The 23,517-nt window shown below is 36.9% G+C and overlaps 1 protein-coding gene across 1 annotated transcript in view; it reads right to left on the bottom strand.

Moving 5' to 3' along the window:
- The window catches only part of LOC145981007 (glycine receptor subunit alpha-2-like), a 653,123-nt gene that overhangs the window by 303,122 nt on the left and 326,484 nt on the right, over positions 1-23,517 (bottom strand). The window lies entirely within an intron of this gene.

Genomic DNA, 23,517 nt, shown 5'->3' with positions numbered 1-23,517 from the left:
GAATTTCCCGTGCACTTGTCTTAATTCAACTTCCATAGGTAAATTAAATACACGTACGTATTTCACTGTTCGACTTGCGTCGCTAATTTTTACTTTCACTACGTTCCCATTATCATACTTAAATTCTAATTCACCTGGGTACTGTTCTAGCAATTTTAACATAGTACGTTGTCTCACTAATTTCAAATAAACAGCTCGCGCAGTTGTCGGTATTTGTATTGCTAAAATTTCATCAATACTGAGTTTAAACTTACTGTAAATGAACTCATGCACGTCCATTGCACTGGGTTTTGCTGCTCCATATGCGAAATTTATCAAAATGGTATTTTCACGTTCCATTTCTATCCTTTTTGTTCTTGTTAACTATTGTCAAATACTATTACCGATCAGAGTCCTATTTTCCACTTGGCTCGACACTCGCACTCGGTTTTCCGCGTCACGCGTTATCTAAGCCCGCACGACTGCTTAGCTTCGACCTGCCTCTCCCGTGGCCAAGCACGGACTGACTGAGCCACCGCGGCCACCAATAATAATTATTATTATAATTATTATTATATAAGTATATACATTTGTAGTGTTTTCGGGCGTTTTAATGTGACTGCCTCCTTACAATATTTTGTTGCCAGCCTTCCCCGCCCCCCCAGTCAAATTTCCCTGGCGCCGTCACTGGTTGGAAGTAAATTTATTAGGACGAGGAAAGTAACATTAGCTGTTGACAGTGTTGCACCAAAGGACGTGATATGTGCTACTGTTTGTATAAATGATAGGAAATTTAAGCAAAAATTTATAATTGTTGAGACTTGAGAGTTGTTTCCTTCATTTGATCGTAGGAAGAGGTTTTCTGAGACAGAGTGGGATTATTTTACACATACATGGGAAAGGGTGGTTGTTTAAAGATAGAGACGTATTTTGCACATTTTTTAAAAGTTCAGATAAAACGAGAATTTAGCCTTACTGTTATGAAAAGAAATAACGCAGTACGGGGAAATAATAACTTCACATTTTTCGCACCTGGTGGGATGCAACACAAGAGTATTGCAGGAAGTCTATGAACGAGGATGAAGAAGGATATGTGAAATTTGACTTACCTGCGGGTGAATTAGTTTATTCTAATATTCTTAAGGTAGATATTTTTTTTTAAGTCCACTTGATTCGCAAATAGGCTAAATCGCGAACCGACCTACAGTTTAAAGTGCGATCCGATCCACTTTGTGCCTCCATTGAGTATCGACGCGAGGACCCTTCATTACAAGACCTCGACGTTATTACTACGCCATCGGAGAGGCACCCAATTTACACAAATATGTTGATTCCAATAACACGTTATATGCATAATCTGATAATGATGCACTTTGGGTGCATCTAAACATATTTTTTTCAACTTTAGCATGTCTAAAAGAATCATTGAAGTTGGGATTTTTATAACTTCAGGAGGCACGGCTCTGTAAATGTGCGATATAAAATTAATGCAGGTTTGCCTTCCATACGTGGTGGTTTTGTCACGTTTCTTCGCTTCGTAAAACATACACTTTTGCAGGAAAGGCTTCTTGCATCCTCCTGGGGCCTTGCTCTAGCTAAACAAAAAATATATTTGTTTAGCATAATCGAGGGTTACATATTCCTGCCGAACTTACTAGAAAATAAGGATTCTATTGGGATCATACTGCTTTGAATGACAGTATCAATGAAGTTTTATGTACGCTACTACTTATAATAATGAGCATAAAATATTAATCAGGAACTTTATTTTTCGTCAACTGGATGTAACATCTTTTTTTGTTATTCAGCAAATATTCAATTCATCACCTTTTTTGACATTAATTTTCTTGCCAGGACAGCTGCTTTTATGCAGATTTTGACGATCTTAACTACACGTAAGCTAGATATTAGCTAATATTCGTGCTGTTATATTACTATTCTTCTACCATCTTTGTAACATGTCATGCAATAACAATAATAGAATTGATTAATTTACATATTCAAGTGAATAGACCTATGAATTATATTAATGCATTAATTTAAACATTTTCTTGATTGTTGTCGTTAATGTTATTATTATCATTTTTTCTGAAACACTTGGCTCAGACACCCTCCCCCGACATATATTTCTAGATGCGTGCCTGCCGAAGGATAAATTAGATCAGGCGGTGGCGGTACCGGACTTTGAGGCTAAAGGAAAAACAAAGAAGTATGTGCGTCATAAGCTGAGCATAAGAAACAGCACAATATCACAAAGAAACACTTTTTGAAACTTATGTCATAGAAGATGTTTAACAATATTAAGAACAATAAATGCTTTCTATTTGTAATATACTAAATATTGAAATTTTAAATAGTCTTTTGTGTTCGTACTACACATTTAAAAACTTTTTTATTGCTCCCCAGCGCCAAGCTTCGAATTTAAAGAAAAAATGTACATTTTCATACTGCACGGAAGTTCGACATTCAGAAAGAAAGAAGGTCTATTGGAAAACATTTCAAGACTTCCAAAAGGTATAGCAGTAATGAAAAAGAGCACTCACTTATACCGTGTTTGTTACAACCTGTCCGGCTTCCCGCGGTAGCTGATCGCTGGCTTTTCTAGCATAAACCAAGCGGTGTTGCTGCTGAAGACCGCCTGAACTCCGTGCTGGGGAAAGCCAAAGCCAGGCAGCAAATTAAAATACGCAACGTGGCAACAACGTCTACGTAAGCTCCTCTCTTCTCGCTTCCATTCGCTCCTCGCTGCCCAGCAGACGTCTTTTTTCTCGTTTCTCATTAGCACCAAAACTGTCGAGCGATCGCTAGCGCGGGAAACGGGACAGGTTCTAACAAACTTGGTATAAATGTACGATGGATAGACAGTTGTATGAAGCGAGAAGAACCACAAGGTAGATTTCATAAGATACCTAGCAATCAGTAACCAACAAACTGCATTTTTAATATTAATGTCCTCATGATTAACGAACCTTATTTATTCTCACCACGCAATGGGGAAAATATTTGGAGCTTTATCCCACTTTCCGGAAAAATATTTCGTGTTTCTGCTACTTTTGACTTTTGTTGGCATGATATCCCGGATCACTTTTACGAGACGAGACGGGACAAAACGAGACGGGACGAGACGAGACGAGACGAGACAGAACCCTTCGAGACGGGACACGAGACTGGACAAACGAATATTTTCGAGACGAGACACGAGACGAGACAGCATTTTCACGAGACGGGACGGGACAGACCAAAGTCTCGTCTCGTCTCGTCTCGTGGGCAACACTAACTGTAGAATCAGTCCCAGTTAGCCTATCTGTGCGCAAAGGTGGACTTAACTCTTAATGCATATGTACACTTCTCCATTTGTTACTTGACCGCCCTGAAAGATTCCTAAGTCCTGAAATCGTTAATTTGGCAAAATAGCTCTTGAGAACCAGCAGAGAGTAGCCAACTTTACTGCAGGTTCCTCTACTAGGCGAGAAACCCTGTGGTGAAAGATTTACATTCTTTTTATAACATGAAGTCTGAAACTATATTCGTCCAACATATTAATAGAGAACATAACGGAGAACTTAAGTATGAGAAATAATTGAAGAGAATATTTGCGATTCGGCTCTTAAAATTGGAATCAGAGAAACTTTTGAGAGTTTGGAAACACTGTTTTTACTATTTTAAGGTACGACTTTTAAGTAAATATTTCTTGGCTTTATTTTATTTTTCACTCTTTTGAATTTACAAAAAGGTTCCTGTATTTTATTATTAATTATGACTTTCAGATAAAAATATGCAAAATTGTATATTTGCTCTGCTATGCAACTGATTGCCTCTTAGCAATTCACGATTTTAACTACTTTTGTTATTTAACACACACACAGTAAAAAATATTTCAAGAGTTTTCGATAGAAGTTCACAACACCGGTTCTCGTGGATATTTTCTGGGACTAATCATCATCAAAAGTAAGAGTATACTTATAATTAGAAGGAATATGAAAAAGTTCGTGCATGATTAAAAGAAACGTATTGCCAAGGAATCCATTATATATTATTAGCGAACATTTTTGCCGTGGGGATTATTTCTTCGAGGTGGATGATAACTATAATCAAAAGTTTCACAAACTTTGAGACTTATCGACGAACGATACGAGAGTTTTTTAACTTTCCACTTATAAATAGACAAAGCCAGATAGGTACGTCAAGAAGCATTGACTTTACTTATTAATATTTGAAGTTTCTTAATAACACATACACACAAATAAACATGTATGTCTGTGTTTGTGACGAATATGTTTGTTAAGTTTTTCTTTTCCACATTGAATTGAAGCAAGGTTGGCAGTAAAATTAAGGTCAGCATGATAAAATTATCTTTAAAAGAAAGTGAGGTAATTATTTTTTCTGTACTTAAACGATTTTGGTAATCTTGATTGTTCTTAGATCATTTTAAGTGCATTTGGAAAAGGGTATTGTTGGTATTTATGAGGGAAATGCTTACTGCAATCATGCGTGATGTTATGGAATCTCTGTAGCGTTTATCGCGACGAGAAATAGGAACTTGTTCATAGTTCGTTAGATTGGCTTTACATTTCTTTCTTTTTAGTTCTAAAATATGGGAAACATAGAAAATCCTCTCTTGTCTGTACTGTCGCCTTTTAATCATAGGGTCGGAGGTTCATTACCCAGTGGAAGCAAAGCGAACGGTGTTTATGATCGCACGTGGAACTGTATGCCCATGCCCGATTAACCTAGCTGAGCGATACGTGAACTCGAACTTTTCCTGTATGGCTTTAACATGAATAGAAATAACTCATTTCAAGAAGGTTAATACTGACGTTTGTGACGTTTGTCGTTGGGTTGATCGTACGTATCCTGCACCAAATAAACCTTATAAATAGTTATTAGTTAAAACTTGATGGGGATTCGGATTAAAGTTTTAGTTTAACGTAAATATCCGAGTTGGAGTAATGTACTATAAACGTATACAGACTTTCACAAAAATAGTGTATGATTTGTACTTTACCAGTTTTATATAATATTATTTAAAACGTTTTGTAACATAATATAAACCGGATCTATTTTCTTCGACAATTAAAAAGTAATCTGCATTTCCCGCCTTTATCCAACATGCACCGTTTCGATTCAAATTTCAAATGCAAACCGAAACGTGTTTTCACCTCTTGAATGTAATTAGCGTAGCTTCCAACAAGATAAATTGGTTGGTACAGGTACCACCACCAATCTTATACCCAAAATACGCAGCATTCCGGCAGAAATGGAGCACAGGACCACGGTCTGTGAGTTATATGCCGCAATATTTTCTTGGTAACAAAGGGTCTTGAAAACGGAAACCCTAGTAAATAGTTACATGCTTGGAGACCATGTTAATTTGTCTTCTCTATTGACTTCGTAGATGTTTTCAGCACCCGGTATGGTGGAGAATGTTTTATCGGACGTTTCCTATACTTGTCAACAACAATAAGTGAGGAGAGAAAGACTACTCCAATACTGACAGAAATGACAAATGTTTATCTGAGAAACTGATACATATTCTAAGGATATTGGAATGTTTATTCTCTTTTGCACTTTCCACAGCTAAATCACTTTTTACACAAAAATGTTTTCAGTCCAATTCTTAGTCCATATACATTTTCTTTTCTTGTAATAATATTACTTTATATTTATTTATTATTTATTATAATATGTAATAGTTCGAATTAGTCCAATTGTCTATGTAGGAGAGACTGGGGCATCTTTGAACACTTCACAAATTTTATTGTTTTATTTCGTAGTCAAGATTCTTTTGATAGGAAAAATAACAGAAACAGTCTTCTAGTACATGTAAACATTTTTACACAAAAAATTAAAGTTGTTTTGCAAATTAAAATGCATTAAACAAAATATCGGTAATAAGTTTAAATCTGCTCCCATGCATGGGGCACTTTTCAACAATGGTTTGTGTTTATAAATCTTATTGGAAACCAATGTTTAATATTACATGCGTACGTGATTTACATGATCGCTTTCGTCTTGGTCGCAGCCGTGTCAGTTACAGACGATGGCTCAAAATCCTTAAAAAACAGCCATATCTCAGGCTTTGCAAATGCCGATACAATATTCATCGTCATAAATGAAGTTAAATAGGCTGTATTTGTTAAAGATGCCAAGTCGTGAATAGTGATGAGTTTTCCTGGAATACCTGTCATTCGGTCGTTTTGCGCCAAGGACCCATCAGGCCAAAATCTAGTGACTGGAGTCGATGCGTTCAATAAGGGGTTGGGGAATGTTACTAGAAGTATTCCATTATCCTTTGCAAACAGTATAGCAACAATAGTGCAATGGTTCTCAGGGTAAAATTAGTAAAATAGTTGTCCTCTTTGCTACACCTAGCATATTCTCTTCACATGTTCAAGAAATTTTGTAATAGAAATTTTCACAATAATAGCACGCAAACCTATTCATAAGGTAAAAGGTAAACCGATCCATACGCAATAATATTCAAACTCACCTCTTTGTCTATTAGGTGGTTGTTATCTTCTTACAACGTTTGACGAGAATAATGACTTTTCAAGGAGTTAGACACCCGATCTCACGTGGAATGTTTAGGAACTGATGAATGATCCGACTACCGGCTGACAGTGCATCTGTAGTGCCGTCATCTACTACCACTGCTGTCAACTCTGCACAGAAATTCACGATGTTCAAATGTGCCCCATGTTCAAATGTGCCCCAATCTTCCCTACATTGCCATAAACATAAAAATATGGTAAATGTGTTTCAATAGTATCAGAAAAGTGTGAGAAATTCTACTTCGAAAAAATATCTGGCCAGTGTAAAGAATAAACAAAACTGATTTTTTTTAAATCTCAAAATGTTTCACTGTTTATTATTGTTGTTATCGCATAGAAATGTTGCATATATTTGTACATGATAAATATGGTACATTTAAAAAAAATCTATGCAGTTTATTTTCCTGTGATAAAATACACTATGCGATTCATATTTTAATATTGTACTGAATGGATGAATAAATATCAAAAACACTTACTGACGTTGATCCCTATACACAACGATCCACAAATAAATAAGTACAGTTGATCGACATCTGCAATGAATATTGCATCTCAATATTCCTTGTAGTATTTTCACTGCAAATTGTTCTTTGTTAGTGCAAAGTGTTTCAGCAGAGGAACAAACTGAACGCAAAGAATTACATCCAGCAAAGTTAGGAAAGGTCTGAAGACACTCATTAATGAATGAGTGAGAGAGCAAATTATAAACACAGAAAACCTGGAACGAAGAGTCCCGTTGACAAATGATCTGCCATCCTTCTCATCGCGCCATTGTCGTTCTATCGAGGTCTATAGAACTAAATTCAGAGAAACGACAAAGACAGAAGGGTACTTCAGAGCCGGAAACGAATTAAAGGATTTCCTTCCCAGGGAAAGAGGGAGAAAACTCCTGTTTCGGATGCTGCACGGGAGTTTATTCCTCTCCTAATCGTGGGATCCACAGAAAAGGAAAGCCAAGAACGCACGGAAAGAAAAGGTGAAAAGAAAATTAAATGAGGGTTTCTAGGAAGGAAAAGATTAAAAGAAGACCAAATTTGGTAGAGAGAAACAGGCATGAATTAATGATTACGTTGCACTAATCAGAACAAAAGCTTTATAGCTACGATAAGAAAGAACAAGCAGAAGAAAAATAGGCAAGTCTGCTAGTGTTAAGTGATACAGAATCAAATTACTAATATTTCAGTTAACGTGGTCCATGATGATTGAATTGAAAGCTAACTTAATACTTTATCCATAATAGCAAGGCCGGTCCTACACTCTATCCCGGGAATCTCTGGAGCAAGCGAAAGCAAGGTTCTACGCAAGTAGTGACTCGATAGGTGTCGACCAATGAACAAGTGCGAGGGAATGGGATTGCGGGGAGGAGGAAAAGGAACTGCAATTCCCAGCATTTTAATAAGCGAGTGCTTCTTCTCTCCGCCCACTCTGTGCAACGCCGTTATGCGACGCCTTGCTCCACAGATTCCCGGGATAGAATATAGGTTGGTGCGCAGCCTGCGGTATAAAATATATGAGGAGCCTATAACCAACATTTTTCAGAGGTCTGAAAAAATCTCCTGAAGTACAGGTGTCCTATATGGTCACAATTTTAACATTATTCCAATTAATAAACTAATTTCAATATTTCGTTTTATTATCTAAGAGCAATAAGCAGAACATGTTGAAGGTTATAACCAAGAATTATTGGAGGCTAATAAAAGTTTCGAAATTAGTGCTTCTTTTCATTTCCGAATTGCCACTGGTTCATTACATATATTTATAAATCTGGTTATGTTTAATATTTATCAAAGTGGTAATTTTTAATTTTATCCAATAACATTCTCTAACACAATTATCTTTTGTTTACTTTTCATTGAATTTTGACACTGTAGTAAATTTACATTGCTTCATATCAAATTATACCTTCACTTCATGAGTCCATTCTAATTAATCGAATAGTGCGTAATCAACTTTTTTAATTGGAATATCTGAAAACGATTATTAGGTATTACTTTGTTTAGAATATGATTTCAGTAATTTTAGTTATTTTAAGTATGTATAAACAATCCTTGAAGTAAATAATAAAATTAGTTGCTTAATTGGAAGCAAAAGCGTCATATAAACTCGTAATAAATAGCACACAAACCATCATTCTTATCTGGCGCGAAGTCTCGTGTGAGTGTCCGAGTTGCCCCTTCCTAGGCCGGATCTGCATAATAATCCCAGAAAGAAAAAGATTTAACTCAGGTAAACTCATTTCTAGGGGCTCAAACAGGTGCGTGGATGTGCTGTAAGCCATTCCTAAAAGTACTGATCCACGCTCCTGCCCACTCTAATAGCTAAAGATAAATTTTTCAAACAACAATAAACATTGTAATACGTTTATTATCATTTGGGCTCGGATTTTTATGAAATATCATATTTTTCCAGGGGCTGGTTTTCTGTTTGTTAAGATAGTTTAAGCACGTTTCTTGGTGTTTTGAAATCAATAAAAATCATATTTGTACTATATTTTCGGTTAAGGGCATATTATGGCCCAAAAGTGTGGAATAAAAGCATATTTTCGTGAACACACAGTACTTCCAGTGTTTAAAAATAAATGCCTGGCTTGTTTCGCAAACTTATCTAAACGGCGGATTTCTTTTTCAGTTTGTGTTATTCCTTGGTTGGAAAACAACCAACGGTGTATTTTTCCTGGAAGTGCTTTAAAAAATAAACAACAAAATTGTTTCCAATCTTTTTTTTTCGTTGTTGTCCGCAATCGGCTTAAAGATTGTTAGGCTGTTGTTGTTCATTCCTTATCGTTAGCTGTTCTGCCCCTGCCCTCCCCTTCTATACACGGCAACCAAACAGCATTAAAAGTGTACGTTATTTTCAGTGAGGGAGTGTATCAGTGCCAAGTAAGGGAAGAAAGGAATCCTGTCGTTTAGAGTTTGAAGCTTACAGTTCGCAGTGTATCCAGAGACCATCTTTGCTCCAGAAAGTAGGGGAACGAATTTTGCAGGTAACGCGTATGTGGTTATAATTTCAAGATGCCGAAAGTGAAGTGCCCAGAGAGTGTGAAATTGAAAAGTTTTGTGAGAGAGTTCGGTGAAAATGTTTTCAGTACTGATGGCCGAATTTTATTTTGTAAATTGTGTGAAGTCAAAGTTAATGCTGAGAAACGCTCCACAGTGCGACAACACTGCAATGCAGCTAGACATAAAAACTGTGACGATAGAAAATGGACAAGGAAAGAATACAACGATTGCTGTTTGAGAAACCACAAAACAGCAAATCTCTATCTGACATACTATCGGGCGAGTTTTGCAATAGATCTCTGTGAAATGATGGTTTCTTCAAATATTCCGTTGCACAAATTAAATACTTGTAGTTTCCGTAAGTTCTTGGAATAGTACACGGTCCATACTATTCCCTCAGAATCAACGCTAAGGAAAACTATCTTACATTGTGTTACGACGAAACAATTAACAAAATAAGAGACAGAGTTTGCAACAAGAAGATATGGGTTTCCATAGACGAAACAAGTGATGTAGATGGTAAATACGTGGCTAACTTTGTAATAGGAACTCTGGAACATGAGGGTCCTGGACAAGTATTTCTCTTGGCGTGTGAGATCTTGTAAAGAGTAAATAGTTCATCCATCGCTGTCGTGTTTGGCACGGCAGTGAAGTTGTTGTGGCCAGGTGAAATAAAACGAGAACATGTACTCTTGTTTGTTACGGACGCTGTTCCTTACATGACTAAAGCTGCAAAAGGACTTCAGCTATTATATCCCAAAATGGTACACTTAACGTATACCTCACACATGCACTACATAGAGTGGCAGAAGAGGTTCGCGTGAATAACCCTAATGTAGATAAACTTATTGCAAACGGCAAAAATATATCTGTAAAGGCTCCGCTGCGAGTGCAGAAGTTTAAGGAAGAGGCGCCAGCACATACCCCTCCCTCCAGAGCCTGTCATAACACGCTGGGGAACATGGCTACAAGCTGCTGAGTACTACTGCACAAACTATAGCGATAGCAAGATCTTTAATAATTTGAGAAAAGCGATTCATCCTCCATCAAAATCGTGCAGGACTTGTTTTCATCCAGCCTGGCAACAAATTTGGCTTACATCAAGTCCAATTTCTGCATCATAGCAACGTCCATCACCGCAAGCATGCAATTGTGTGATGGATTACGCATTATAAGGGAAACAGAAAATGAATTATCGCTTGCACAGGGTGAAGCAGCTGACAAAGTAAATGCAATAGTGAAAAGTGTGCTTCAACGAAACCCTGGATATTCAACCCTTTCTAAAATTTCTGACGTTCTTTGCGGAAAAGATGTGCAAGTGGGCGAAGATTTAGAACTTCCCCAAATGATCTAACCTTCTTCAGATATGCTCCTGTTACGTCATATGAAGTGTAAAGAACTTTCTCCAGGTATAAGACTGTGCTTGCGGACAACAGAAGGGCATTCAAATTTGATAATTTGAAAATAACTCTCTCTCTAGCCTTCTTAAACCCGAAGGTTCATGGCTGCAGCAACACAGGCCTTCCATCTTTCCCTATCTTGAGCAAGATCTATATACTCTTTTCCATCCATACCGATTTCCCTTAGGTCCATCTCAACGTTGTCCCTCCATCTTCGTCTTGGTCTTCCTACAGGTCTCTTACCATCAGGTTTCCCAACAAGAATCCTGTAAACTCCTTTTTCCTCACCCATTCGTGCCACATGGCCTGCCCACCTAAGTCTTCTTGATTTAATTATTCTAATAATATCTGGACATGAATACAAATTATGTAGTTCTAAATTATGTAACCTTCTCCACTCACCTGTCTCCTCATCCCTTTTAGGTCCAAATATTTTCCTAAGGATCTTCTTTTCAAATACTCTCAATTTATGTTCCTCTTTCAATGTAAGGGACCAAGTTTCGCATCCATATAATACTACAGGCAAAATTACTGTTTTGTATATTTTAACTTTTAGTTTCTTAGATATTAAACGAGAAGACAAAAGTTTATGAAGAGAGAAGTAACATGCATTTCCTGAATTAAGCCTATTTTTTATTTCCTCTTTAATATAATTTTCATTTGTTAATATTACTCCTAAGTATTTGAATTTGGAAACTCGTTGAAACGAGTTGTTATCAATAATTAGATTTTGATTATTACCTAACACTTGGTTTCGGCCTGTAAGCATATATTTAGTTTTCTCTTTGTTAACTTCCAAACCTCTCTCTTTAGCAGTTTTGAAAAATATTTTAGCATTATTCTTAATTGTATTTATATCATCCCTTAATAAGTCTACATCATCTGCATATGCTAACAACTGAGTCACGCCATTTAATTTTAGTCCTTCTTCAGTTTATTTTACCTTCCTTACAGCATATTCTAAGGCAAAATTAAAGAGCAATGGAGATAATGCATCTCCTTGTTTTAACCCATCATGAATTGTAAATTTGTCAGACATATTAATACCCACACGAATTTTACTTTCTGTTTCACTGGTGCATATTTTTATCATACTAACAAGCATGGCCGTATTTAGAGGGGGGGTTTCTAGGGTTCAAACCCCCCCCCCGAAACTTCTGACATGTTGCATTAATGGATGTTCAGAAACCAAAATCTGTAACAAATTTTCAATGTTTTTTTTCGAAGCATCACAAAAATACAAGGAGACAATGTTGAAACGATCGAGCTACAATTTTCATACATTTGGAATTCTGAAAGTTGAGTGAAACAGGATTTATTCTCGGAATCGCAGGCCACTGGCGACCCCTCCATTATCACTTCTGCTGTTATCTTTCCATTGTTGTTCCTGCGTCACAAGGAATATAGACTGAAGATTCCCTTATGATTGTCCCAAAATTCCCTTTCCAGCTTTTAAATTCCCCGTCCGATAAAGTCGAAAATAAATCCCCCTTGATATGAGTTCAAACCTAGTACCTCCAGTTTCGTAGCGCATTACGTTGGCGATTGAGGTTACAATCCATGCACCAGGTTAAGCTTTTAAAGAGAATAACTGGTTCCACACTTTTCAAAATTCCAAAAATTTAATTTTAAAGTCAAACAACAAAAACTTTATGACTAAAATTTCCATCTAATTTTTAAAGTTTTTTCTTGAAGGTATCTAAAGTTTAATGACGAAGTAAAATAATTGTGCATTACAGTACACACTGTATGAAACGTAAAAAAAACAAAAATAAACTTATGCTGGATATTCACTCATCTGCTGGATTGAGTAAGCCCCCTCAAGGATATAACAATAATATAATAATAATAATTATTAGTATTATTATTATGGAATAAAATTGTTTTATTATTATGAAATTTTAATTATTATTGTACAATTATTATTATTATTTCTATTATTCAAATTTCTGGCGACTCCCTGGGAATAATTATGAATGAACACCCCCCCCCCCGAAATTTTTTCCTGCCTACGGCCATGCTAACAAGCTTCTTAGGTATTCCAAACTCTACTAATATATTATATAATTTATCTCTTTTGACTGAATCATATGCTTTTTTGAAATCAATGAATAGCTGATGGACATTTTGATTATATTCCCACTTTTTTTCAAGTGTCTGTCTGATGTGAAAAATTTGATCTGTAGTTGATCTGTTACGTTTAAAACCACATTGATAATAATAATAATAATAATATCGTCTTTATTGAGAGGGCGTGTTTCGGCCTCGCGGGCCGTTCTTACAACAAACCTTTAAAAAAAAAAAACATATTACAATTGACACTTTCCACTTCTTGAAAATCTTTGTTGCAGTAGAAAGAATAAAAAAAAAATACAAAAAAAAAGAAATTAAAAAAAAAAACATTCCTACTTATAATGTAAACAATTAATGTACTGAAGGTACAGAGTTAAATACCACAATTAAAATACAATTATTACAGCTAAAACTACAACCAATACCTCATTCCCATTCATTACAGAAAAGACAGAGCCAGGCACTATTGTTTGGACAGCAGATGTTTCTTTAGATTTATTTTGTATGTTGCAGGGTGGAGCTCCCCTGAGGTCAGTGGTGGGGGGAGGTCATTCCATTCTTTTATTGCGGTGACTATGAAAGAATTCCCATATAATGTTGTTCTGTGTACAGGAATCGTGAAGTGTGTTTTTTGACGAAGGTTAATTTGTTTTCCTTTCTTCCTGTACGGAGCAATTTGATCATATAAATATCTTGGTTCCTTATTGTTCAGGATCCTGTACAATAAAGACAATGCCAAAAATGTTCTCCTATTCTTAACGTTTAACCAATTAAGTTCCTGTAAGTACGGGGATATGTGTTCTCTTCTTTTGACATTCAGTATAAATCTTATGCAACTGTTTTGAAGTTTTTGTATCTTGTAATTTAGAGCACTGTGGATGTTTATAAAAACTGGGGAAGCATAATCAATTTTTGGCATTACAAGTGTGTTGACTAGGTGAGTTTTCGTTTCTTTGCTTAGCATATGTTTTAATGGAAAAAGTGATTTCAGTTTGGCTATTGAGTTTTTAATTATATGTGTGACATGAGAACCCCATTGTAGATTCTCGTCCAATATTATGCCAAGGTTGCGTGCTGTTTCTACTTTCTTTATTTTGGAATTATTCAGTGTAGGGAGGGGGAGTTGTAATTGTTCTAACTTTTTGAGGTTACTCGTTGTGCCTAAAGTTAAAATGTAAGACTTGGATGAATTCAATTTAAGTGCATTACATTCAGACCATTTAGATATTGAATTTAGGTCCTGTTGCAATGCTTCTAGGGCCATTGCACTAATCACCTATAATTTCATTTGCATATGGGGTTAGTCTTGTTGAAAGAATGTTAGATAATATTTTATATGTTGTTGATGCATGTTGTAATTCAGTGCAACCGTAGTGATGGAGATTATGTGATGTAACTTTTTTAATGCATTTTGTGCACTGTACTTTTCAAACAATTTTTATGAGAGCCAGAAGATGTCCTTGTAAGTTTCATTTTCTTGTGATTCTTTATTTTAGAAAAGCATGCTTCTTCTCAATAATTACCCCAAATATTATTCGTGCGTGTATGAATGAAAATGTATGTAATATAGTTTGTTTCTGGAAATTGTGTTTCATATATATTTTTAAATGTCAGTCATTTTAAATTTTACATATATCCTATTCATCATATTTTCAGTCTTTAACGTCATATTTTGCTAATTTTAGGGGTATAAATGCATGCATATTACAGAAGCTTTTAGGTCATAAAAATCCGAAGCGCGCACACACACACACACAAAGGGAGAGAGAGTGAGGCTAGGAAATGAGAAAAAATAAAGTAATAAATGAGAAAGAGAGAGAGGTATACAGAATGGTGAGGGGGCAATGTGGAAACGGAGGAAGAGAAAAAGGGAGACACGTATACACTGAGAAGTGTAACAGAGAGAGTGGAAATAGGAAGATTGAGATAAAAGAATGGAGAGAGGGAAATATGTAAAGAAATGGAAAGGAAACGTGTGACATGGAGGGAGAGAAAGAGAGAGACAGAGCGAGAGAAAATAGGAATAGAGAAAGATAGAAAATAATAATTGAGAGAAAAGGAGAGAGGTGTAGAGAATGGAGGGAGGGAAAATATATAACCAGAGAGGAAGATAAAAGGGGAGACATGTATACAGGGGGAGAGAGTGACAGAGAGAGAATGGGAAAAGAAAAATGAAGATAAAAAGAATGGAGAGATGGAAATATGTTAAGAAAGGGAGAAGAAGCAGTAGCAGTAACTACATCCGTAGAAAAACTTACCTGAAAATATACCTTCCACACTTTAGCCAATAACAAAAATTTCGCTCGCGACGAAACTGATAGAACCTAGATACTAAGGAGTAACAACACAATAAAATGTGCATTTTAATCGCAAAATGGCCAAAATAGCCAACGTATGCAGAATAGACTAAGTAAATATGCTTCATTTTATTAATACTTACATTTTTGACAAAACACGTAAGAAAATAAGTTTTGAAATACATATTTTCAATAAACCATGCTTTTGCATAGAAATCATCAGTCTACTGATGATATATTGATTCAATTAAAGAAGTTCGCTGCTCTATGTTGTTTCAAGTTGGTACTCCTACCAAACCAACTGAATCATTTCCTATTGCAATAAAATAGTGAAATTTAATTTTGCAAAGGTTTTCTGCACCTACTAATGTAATTAAGATATACTTTTGGTCCGTTTTATTTCTCTCCTGAATGTTTATAGGTGTTCCGTTTTACATTAGTCCAGAGACCTTATGAAGCAAAATCATTGGCCCCAGGCTATTTTTCCTCCCACATACCACAAATCACAAATGATCTTCACAGCAGTTCCCTTATCTTGCACTTCATACTATTTTATCACGATGTATTGGCCCGCATTTTCTCCCGGAGACCTTTGTAATCCAAGTAAATTTGTTCGTTATACATCGCTTTTATTTCCTTTTATCTCTGCTTCTCCATCATTTGTTGCGAATCCGATAAGGTTTCAGTGTATCCCATATTCAAAGCTTGCGATAAAAACAAGTTATCTCGTTTCTAATAATTGCATTTAGAAGGAGGCTATATATACAACTCTCCTGAGTCTATAAAAAACGATATCGAAAACATTCGAAACCAGTGTCCAATTTCTACAAGACTTGTTAACTGGAACACCTATCGAATAAGGAATCTCGACTGTATCGGAAATTTTGTGTTAACCTAAAGCCTGCTCAGCATAATGAGGACGAATTTTAATTAAAAGTGAATAATGTTAAGAATTTTTTTCTTTTAGGTGCAGAAAATGCAAGAAAGATATCTTACAGTAATGTAGAAGTAACGAGAGGAAAAATGAGATGTTGATGTTGAGTTTTTTAAGTCTACTTTATGCACAGAAAGGCTAATCGGGACTAGACATACAGCTAGACATAAAGTGGAATCTGATACACTATGTGGCTCTAACGTGAGTTGAACCCGGTACCTTTTGATTATAAGGGGACGACGTTACCACTACGCCATCGGGGAGGCCCGGAAGAGAGAAAAAGTTTACACGAGAGTAATGGAGAAATATTTTTTTTAAAAAAATTGGCAATAGCTCATTTATAAATGTAAACAAATTTATATATCTTGAAGAAACACTAGCGTTAGTGAACCATTTGTGTTATAAAAAAATCCGTTAATCTGTGTTATTTTTCAGTTAAATAATATTTATCAATTATGTAACAAGAAATGTTTGACTGTTGTATCGCACAGTAATTCGTAAACCATAGAACATACAATATATCACAGCTAATTGAAAATTAAACATCGATTTTTCAGAGGTATTTTAGTATGGCGTCATGGTTCCCTCGGACATGCTTTAGCTTATGCATGAACCTTCAGGGATAAGCTTTGGTCGCGATATGGATCATTAACATTGAGATGAATATAGAGTTTGGTTGGACAGTGGCTGGAGGAGAAAAGTAAAATTCCATCGATATGAAGAGCTGATTTCTAATTTCCTCAATCAATCCGAAATGGTAGAAAAGAGTTATAATCATTTGGTAGAATGAAAGTTGCGTTTCCGTCATTTTGGTAATTTTAGAACGCAATTGACACCAGGGTGTTCGTAGTTTATTCTCAATGATAACTCAAGCAATATTTTCGAATGTTGTTAAAGAGTAAGGATTGTGTTGTTGTGCATGAGCGCATGTTCCACTACAGCACCAAAAAATCTCGAAATTCCTTTGATAACGCTTTTTATCTTAAGGATTTACAGGTTCATGGAAGTAAAACTAAACCGTATGTTATGTGATACCCTTAATCTCTTGTTCGACATTCCGACACGACGAACAATTCTTCTCTTCAGGATCTGCTCACTAAGAGAAATGATGGGTTAACCTCTTCTCTTTCTCTCTCTGTCTCTCTCTGTCTCTCTCTCTCTCTCTCTCTCTCTCTCTCTCTCTCTCTCTCTCTCTCTCACACACACACACACACACACACACACACATAAAAGCGCGAAGGGGGAGGCCTTTCTGCGTACGAATACAAATGTGAGGTGAGGGTGTTAAAACTTGTTCTCTCATACATATAAAACGTGAAACCACTCTTCGTGGTTTTAATCCTTCTCACTCCTCTTCCTGAGCAGAAGGTCATGAAGAAGATGCCAAAGGATCGGACAAGAGATTAAAGATATCAGAGAAGGCACGTTTTAGTTGTATGTATGTAATTTTAGCTATGGTAACATGGATATTAGGTAAGAACTTTAATGTTACAGGTAAAATACGAATGTTAAGCTTAGTACAATGCATTTTCAATGTAATGACACGAAGATTCGGACTTATATAATATAAGTGGCCTGCTTAGTTGAGTTGAGTTGAGTTGGTGTTTTAAGTCCACTTTGTGCACAGTAAGTCTAATCCGGACTGGACCTACAGTTTAAAGTGGAATCCGAACCACTATGTGCCTCCATCGGGTATCGAACCCGGGATCCCTTGATTACAAGGAGACGACGACTCTGACTTGTTGTCTGTCGTACTTATAAGTAGCCATAAGTCGAGAAATTTGTGAAGCAAAATGTCGCGGAATTCTGATGCTGAGAAATCAATTTCCTTCTTTTTATTGGTTACCATGTTGATTTTATACCTGTCTAAAAAAAATCACGACCATGAAAGAGAATGGTGGACTGATGAAACAGGCAAGAAAACAGACAATTTAACACTTTTGTAGTACCCAGCCGTAGCGTGACAGTCTACCAGGACCAGGCAACATGATTGATTGATTTTATTTATACGTCGCTTTTCTTCTACTTTTCGCAAATCGCGAATATGATGATCAAATTGATGAAGAACTCCAAAGAACATCCATGCCCAGGCTGGGATTGGAACCAGGGACCCCTGGCGTCGTAGGGCGTTGTGCTAACCAGTCCACCACAGAGGTCGGCCCATTTTTAACTTTTAGGCCAAGTTGTGTCAGATGGTTACTTATCTATATGAAATATGGTAATATACACTGAGTGCTCACTGAATTGCGACCACCTACATAATACTTTGTTGGTCCACCTTCGGTTCGACGGACTGCCTGAACACGACGTGGCATGGATTCCACGAGTTGCTGATATGTCTCCACGGGGATCTGACACCATATATTCCTGATGGTATCCTATAATGAACCAACTGACGCCGGTGCAGGATGCATGGTTCGAAGAGCTCGTTCCACAACATCCCACAGATGTTCTGTGGGATTAGATCGGGGGAGTTAGATAGCCAATTCATATGCTGCATCTCTGTGGGATGTTCCTCCAGCCAGGCAATTACAGTCCCGCCTCGGTGGCACCATGCATTGTCGTACTGGAAAACGCAGTTCCCGTGTGGGTAGAAGTGTTACATTGTGGGTTGTAAGTGATCCCCTAAGACCTCCCGATACACAACGGATGTCACACGGTGGTCTATACACACCAATGGTCCCAGTCCATGCCAACAGATGCAACCCCAAACCATACAGCCGCCCCCACCCGCCTGTACAGCACTCACCGAGCAGGAAGGGTCCATAGCCTCGTGCTGTTGGCGCCACACACGCTTATAAAACCTTTTTCAAGCAGGCCTCATCTCCAGGAAAATATCAACTCGGGGCAAGTTCAGGCATCTATTGACCTGTTAGGTGAGATGAGTCAAGTCAAGAGCTTATAAAACCTTTTCCTGCTCCCCAAAAAATAGGCAATAGTTAGGCTACGCCCGTCACAGTGGTGTAGCAAAAACCGTGGATGGATAATAAACCTTTTCGAGCAAGGCCTCATCTTCAGGAAGCTATCAACTCGCTCGTGGGCCCAAGCGAGACGACGTCGGCGGTGACGCTTCATGAGGAGTGGGTGACGAGTGGGTCGTTTGCTGTGGAAGTTCATGCGTGCCAGTGTGGACCGCACAGTTGCGCGAGATATGGGTGTTGTGCATCCACTGTTGTATTGGTCCCGTAATTCCCGGACGCGTATTTACAAACCCTAGAGTGCTGCAGAACCAGACGTACACAACGCTGTCTTATTGGCTGTGCGCACCGGAAGAGTTTATGTTCCTTGTCCGTCGTTCCTTGTTTGTCTGTTTACATGATAAGTATGGAAAGATGAGACTCGTGATTATTTAGAAATAAAATTTGTAATCAAATTGTCGAAATTATATTAAGATATATATATATTTGTATGGAAAAAATAAATGTTTTTGAATAGTTTTCAGGTGATAAAAATCAATATGAAGCCATCGTGAATAATACTGCTGATATCTCTGAAAGCGCTTGTAGCTTATACGAAGTGATTACTGCATTAATGGAGAAATTTCACATCTTGCAATATACTAAATAAATCCATTTCTCTATAATCAACCATGGACGTGACATAGAGAATATATGCATAACTAGTTACAATGTTTGCACTGATGTGACTTTAAATAGGAAAAACATTATCTTCTAGAAGAGTTCTGATTTTTTGTCTTTCAAAACCTTAATTGAAAAAAAAATGTGCTCAAAATTAACCTCAGTTTGAAGGGTTTTCTTATCATGTTGGGATGGATCTCTTAAATCAACATTGTCAATTTCAACCCTGCCATCTAGCGTTACCTTGAGGGATCACTGGATTAACTTCCGAAATGAGAGCCAATCAGAAGTCACATATCGCTGGAGGTTCTGCAGCACTATAGGGTTTGTAAATACGCTTCCCGGACGCTGATGGTGCGTTCAGCTGTCACGAGCCGTTTGACTCGACGCTCTCCCCGCGGTGTCACCTTCCGTACACCCTTGCAATATCTGCCTCTTGGTGCTAGTTGCCCCGTTTTCTTGCCATTCTCTGTACACCTTCACTACACTGGAACGGGGGGATCCGACCAGTGTCGCTGTCTGGGTTGTTATTGACGCAGCTGATGCTCGGGCACCCACAATCATGCTCTTTTGGAATGACGTTAAATCCTGACCACCCCCCATTAAAACGTGTGCTGTTCGAGTAACATGGAGCGTTGTGTCTATACATTCACCACGATACTTCCAGCTCACGTGATGAGAGCAGCTGCTCGGCCGTTCCTTGTTGATTGGAGGGGTGGTCACAATTCAGTGAGCACTCAGTGTATATATAAGTAGTTGTTCTTTTTGAGTGCCTTTCGAAGCATTTTCCCCAGCGGAAGTCTATTTGTAGATGGCATGGGCTCCCTCTCAAGTCCCCCACCTTAAAACCGGCCCTTAGCGAATTGCGGAAGTTGTTTTCAAATGATGTGATAAAATCAGTCATAAACGATCCAAACATTCAATACAAAATTCAAAATCCTCGACAGAATCTAGTAAGAGGTTCTCTTAATTGGAACCTGCAAAGTGTGCCTGGATTTTCGGAAGAAATTGTGAACATAGCTACTTAAGATTTAAGGTCTTTCATATATTCAGTTTTCTAACACTCATACATGTGTGCAATTCATGGAATGACGGTTTACCTGAAACTATTTTGTGTCACTGGTAGCTTATTAGCAGGGCTAGTGTACTACGGAGTCACAAAAAATATGCTGGTAACACTGGCGCAGAATACAAACCTCCAGGCAAACACATTTTTTTCCCAATTTTTCGGAGTTATCTGAAGGTATTATTCAGTTAATTACAATTTTAATTTCCTGTGTAGAGGATAGTGAGTGCGTTGTTCCCTGAAGCAATAATCATACATGATCATACAAAATGTTTTTCTACATTTACTGTTAAACACAGGAATTTCAGTGAATGTTTGAACCGATTCTTTGTAACAAGAAAGTGCGGATTTTTACCTATCTTATATTACAGTACTTGGGACAGCTCTTGAATACCACTTACGCAATAAAGATTACTTTCATGTTTCATGAAATGTCCAAAGAAACACTACAATGTAAAAGGGATTACGAACGTTGAACAAAAAAATTACCATCATATCTGCGTAACTAGAATTTTCCTCCATCTGTGTACGTACAACGAATCTGACTACATGTAGTATTTCTAAAACAAAAAATAAATTATAACTTTTCCTGGAGCAATGATATTTTAAATACGTTTTCTACTACAGTATGGTGCTCTACAATGTTTTCATATCCTTCAGACAACTTCAAAAATTATTTTAAGTAATTATCATGTAGAGTTTCTTTATTCTTTCTTTGTCCTTCTCACCCACTTAGTTAATATTTTTTTAACTACATATCATTGAATTCTATCCTTTGCACATATTGATTCACTTTGCACTCAGGATTTTTTCAAATAAATAAATTAACATGTCTGTATAGCAACAGGTAGGCTAACTTGTGCAATTCGTTTTCATGTTCATATCTGTGAACATTTTCCTTAGTAATTAACGATGTAACATAATGCATAATGTGGTGAATAAAATATGCAATAGATTTTATTACTGATTGGAGAATGTTGTAAAGAACATACGTGCCTATGAAGTAATTTAACATTTGATAAATTTATAATTACCTAAAGAGAAATAGATGGAAGAAATTCAATATATTGACTTTGTTTTGTCACCTAAACGTGTCGTATTTACTGGCGACGATGTGAATTCAAAGATTGTAAGTCCAATCAAGAACTTCGAAGCCAGAGGATTGACTCCTCAACGTGGTACGGTAACCAGCGGTGGACTTCTTCTAAAATTTTGTTCTGACATTTCTAGTATTCTGTTGCTTACAACTAGAACTTGAAAAGAAAGACAAAGTATGATCATATTTTCATTTTTCTACAGTTGCCCTAGTATTTAAGTGTCAGTCAGAGACTCTTCTTAATCTCTCTCTAGTATGCCATTTCATAATTTTACAATTCAATAAAATAATAAACGAATTGACCTTCCTATATTTTAGTAAAGAAACAGTTCTTTTTGTGAAAAAGAAAGAAAAATTGTTAAAGTTTTCTACAGAACAGAATATACCATACCTATTACTACTTAGTTTCTTGAATGTGACCTATTTGTTCTAACAATGTTTCTTTAATTCATATATTTTGTACTAAAACCACTCTGTGATAAATAAATAAATAGTCCTAATCTGTTTCAAGTATAACACGCTACTTTATAAATAATTTTATCCGTTTATTGATAGTAATTATTTAAGTACATCGAAACAGCTATTCTGAAATACAGTAGATCAATACATACGAAATTTAGGCACGACCGGAGGGGGATCATGTTGGGGGTGGGGACAAAGACGTTGAATTTCGTGTGTAACTCATTTATCTTGTAGGAAGTAAGATAAATCTTATTTCTACACGGACCTTTGCAACAGCTAATGCGAGCAGATGTAACAAATCATATTACTGAAGAGAAAGGAAAATATTCTTTGATGTGCGCAGAAGCAGAATGAACTCATCCTACAACGAATCCATTCTCAATGTGCGGAAGGCAAAGCAATCATAATCGTCATATTTTGTTCATAAGCTTCCCTACATGCCTAACCATTAGCGTAATGATCAACGTAATCACTGTAATCGTGATATTTGGAGCCAATGAGGGGACAATCAAATGGGATCGGAACAACTGAGCCTGCTTCCTCATATGGCCCTGGAAAGAAAAATATCCACCAGTGGGTGATAAATTTCATTTCGTGGTGAACCTCATACTAATACAACTCTATATCTGATCATACGTGGATCACAGTTTCTAAATGTGTCTACCATGGATTTGAGGTAGCTACTACAATTAAAGAATTCCCCCATTTGGTTTGATTGATTGATTTTGTTTATTTTACTTTGCCTTTCTGCCACTTTTGACTAATTGCGCGACGAACAGGAGAAAAAATATGATGAAATTGAGGAAGGGATACTCACAAATAGCCATGTGGAGGCCGGGATTCGAACCCGGGACCCTTGGCATCGTAGTGTGCTGCTCTAACCACGCAGTCACGGAGGTCGGCTTTTGCCATTTGGGAAACCACTTTAAGGAAAGGAATCTATTGAGTTTATGAAGATGCACTGCCCTATCCAGCTTGACATTGCCAGTTCAAATGCAAATATGCATTAGTGACATACTGAAACATCCTCGGACGTGCATATTATTCATAAGAACAATGGTTTTTGGTAAATTTGGATT

The sequence above is a fragment of the Lepisma saccharinum genome, chromosome 2, assembly GCF_977018435.1.
Source record: "Lepisma saccharinum chromosome 2, izLepSacc3.1, whole genome shotgun sequence".
Classification (NCBI taxonomy): Eukaryota; Metazoa; Arthropoda; class Insecta; order Zygentoma; family Lepismatidae; genus Lepisma; species Lepisma saccharinum.
Note: the sequence above shows the minus strand (reverse complement) of the source record. Positions and strands in the feature narration are given on the sequence as shown.